Below are 3,204 nucleotides of genomic sequence, written 5' to 3'. Positions count from 1 at the left end.
GACACGAAAAGTGACAAAAAGGAAAAAAAAATAATAATAATGGGAAATAATTAGTCCTAGATGGAGCACTGTTCCAGACCCACCCAACAAATCACAAGGGAATATCCAAAATGATCAAATGTTACCAATTTGCTCAGCTACATTCTGGACCAAAGCACAAGAGTATTTACAAGAATAGAAAAAGATCCAGCACCCAACAAAGCAAAATTCACAATGTATAGCATCTAAATAGAGATTAACAGGCATACAAAGAACAGGAAAACATGACCCATAATGAGAATAATCAATCAATCTAAACTGACTCAGAAGTGACAAAAATCCTAGAATTAGCAGAAAAGGACATTAAAAGTGATTATAAATGTATTCTATCTGTTCAAAAAGTTAAGTGGAAACATAGGAGTTACCCCCCAAAAAAGCTCCTAAATCAAAATTTCTAAAGATAGAAACTATAATACTTGAGATAAAAATACACTGAATGAGATTCATGGTAGATTAGACACGGCAGAAGAAAAGATTAGTGAACTTGAAACCATAGCAATAGAAACTATTCTAAATGAAACACACATAGAGAAAATAATTCTTTTTGAAAGGGAACAGCATTAGTGAGCTGCGGAACAACTTCAAGCAGCCTAATATGCATGTAAATGAGTCCCTGAAGGACAGCAGGAGATGGGAAAGTGAACAGAAAATATCTGAATAATTAGTGAACAAAAATTTTTCAAATTTGCTGAAAACTATCCATCTACAACTCAAGAGGCTCAACAAAACTCAAGCACAAGAAACATGAAGAAAACTACAACAAGGCACAACATGATCAAAATACTCAAAGCCAATGATAATGAGAAAAATCTTAAAAACCAAAAGAGAAAAAAGACATTATGTACAGAGGAACAAAAATAGAAGACAGCAGATTTTTCACCAGAATCAATGTAAGCAAGAAGACATTGGAGCTCCATCTTTAAGGTACAGAGAGGAAAAAACCGATGATCTAGAATTTTATACCCAGAGACCCTCGAACGGGAGCGCCGCCGCACTTCCCAAGCGGCGCACTACCCAGTGCGCCACCGGGCTGGCCCTGATCTAGAATTTTATACCCAGAAAAAAAACCGATGATCTAGAATTTTATACCCAGAGAAAATATCTTTCAAAAAATAAAAACAAAATAAAGATTTTTCTCAGACAAATAAAATTTGAAAAAACCCAACACCAGCAGATCTACATTAAAAAAATGTTAAAGTAAGTCCTCCAGGCAGAGGAAAAGTGATACCAGATGGAAATGGTATCTACATGGGAAAATATACAATATTTTTATTACTCAGATCTCTTTAAAAGATCATTGTTGGGAATGAAAAAAAGGTATAGTCACTTTGGAAGACAGTTTGGCTGTTTCTTACAAAGTCAAACATAGTTTTACTATATTTCAGCAGTTGTGCTCCTACTTACCCAAATGAGTTGAAAACATGTCCACACAAAAACCAGCACATGAATGTTTATAGCAGATTTATTCATAATTGCTGAGATTGGAAGCAACCAAGGTGTTCTTTAGTAGGTTAATGGCAAACAAATGGGGCATGTCCAGACAATGGCATATGATTCAGCAATGAAATAAGCTATCAAGCCACAAAAAGATATAGATAAACCTTAAATGAATATTTTCTAAGGGAAAGAAGTCTGAACGACTACGATATGATTCCAACTACGTGATATTCTGAAAAAAGCAAAACTATACAGTAATAAGATCAGGGACGGCTAGGCATCCAAGGAGAGGAGGAAAGAACAAATAGGTGAAGGACAGGGGCTTTTCAGGGGAGTTAAACTATTCTGATTGATACTGTAATGATGGATATAGGACATGCATTTCTCAAAACCCATAGAACTCTACAATACAAAGAGTGAATGCTAATGTAAACTATGGACATTAGTTAAAAATAATGTGTCAATATTCGTTCACCAATGGCAACAAATGTACCAAACCAGTGCAAGGCATAAATTAAAGGGGAAACTATGTGTGTGCTTTGAAGAGAGAGGTGGTATATGGGCACTCTCTGTACTTTTTGCCTAATTTTTAAAATAAAAATAAATGTGTGCTGAAAAAATAGATCTACTAAAATTAAAAAAAAAAGATAATTGACTTAAAAAATAAATAAGATGGTTGTTTAAATTAAAATAGCAACAATGCATTGTAGGCTTTAAAATATATAAAAGCAAAAATGTATAATAAAACAGCAAAATGTCTAATAAAGCATGGAGGCTAGGAGGGGAAAACATAAGTATACTATTTAAAGTTCTTAGATGTGAAGTGGTATAATTTCACTTGGAGGTACACTGTGTTAAAGAAGTATTGTATAAATCCTAAAACGATCATTAAAATAAAAATATAATAAGCCAATAAAGGATATAAAATAGAATCATAAAAAATTTCAGCTAATTTGGAAGAAAGCAGAAAAAAAGAAAAAAGAAAACAAGAACAGATTGGACAAATAAAAGCCAAATCACAAGATGATAGTTAAAAACTTCCCACAAAGAAAACTCCAGACCAAGACGGATTCACTGGTGAATTTCACCAAATACTTAAGGAAGAAACAATATCAATTCTATATAAACTCCTCCAGAAAATTGAGGAGGATGAAAGACTTCCCAACTCATTCTGAGGCTAGCATTACCCTGATAACAAAATCAGACAAAGGCATTACAAGAAAAGATAGCTACAGACCAATATCTTTCATGAACATAGACTAAAAATTCTAGAAAAAAATTATCGAGTCAATCTAATAATATAGATAAAAGTATAATGCATCCTCACCAAGTGGAATTTATCTCAGGAATGTAGGGTGAGTTTAACATACCAAATCCAATTAATTTAAGTATCATATTAACAAACTATAAAAATAAAACCCTATGATAATCTCAATAGATGCTGAAAAAGCATTTGATAAAGTCCAACATGCACCCTGACAAAAATTCTCAGAGAACTAGGAATAAAATGGAATTTCTGCAACCTGACAAAGAAAATCTGTGAAACACCCACAGATAACATACTAAAGTGAAAGACTGGATGCTTTTTCTCTAAGATCAGGAACAAGACAAGAATGGCTGCTCTCACCACTGCTACTTAACATTGTATTCGCGGTTCTAGCCAGTGTAGCCAGGCTCCTCAAAAAAAAAAAAAAAAAAAAAAGGGACAAAAAAGAAAGAAAAAAAAAA

Source organism: Galeopterus variegatus, unplaced genomic scaffold (assembly GCF_000696425.1).
Source record: "Galeopterus variegatus unplaced genomic scaffold, G_variegatus-3.0.2 Scaffold12280, whole genome shotgun sequence".
NCBI classification, from domain to species: Eukaryota; Metazoa; Chordata; class Mammalia; order Dermoptera; family Cynocephalidae; genus Galeopterus; species Galeopterus variegatus.
This window is presented reverse-complemented; position numbering follows the sequence as displayed.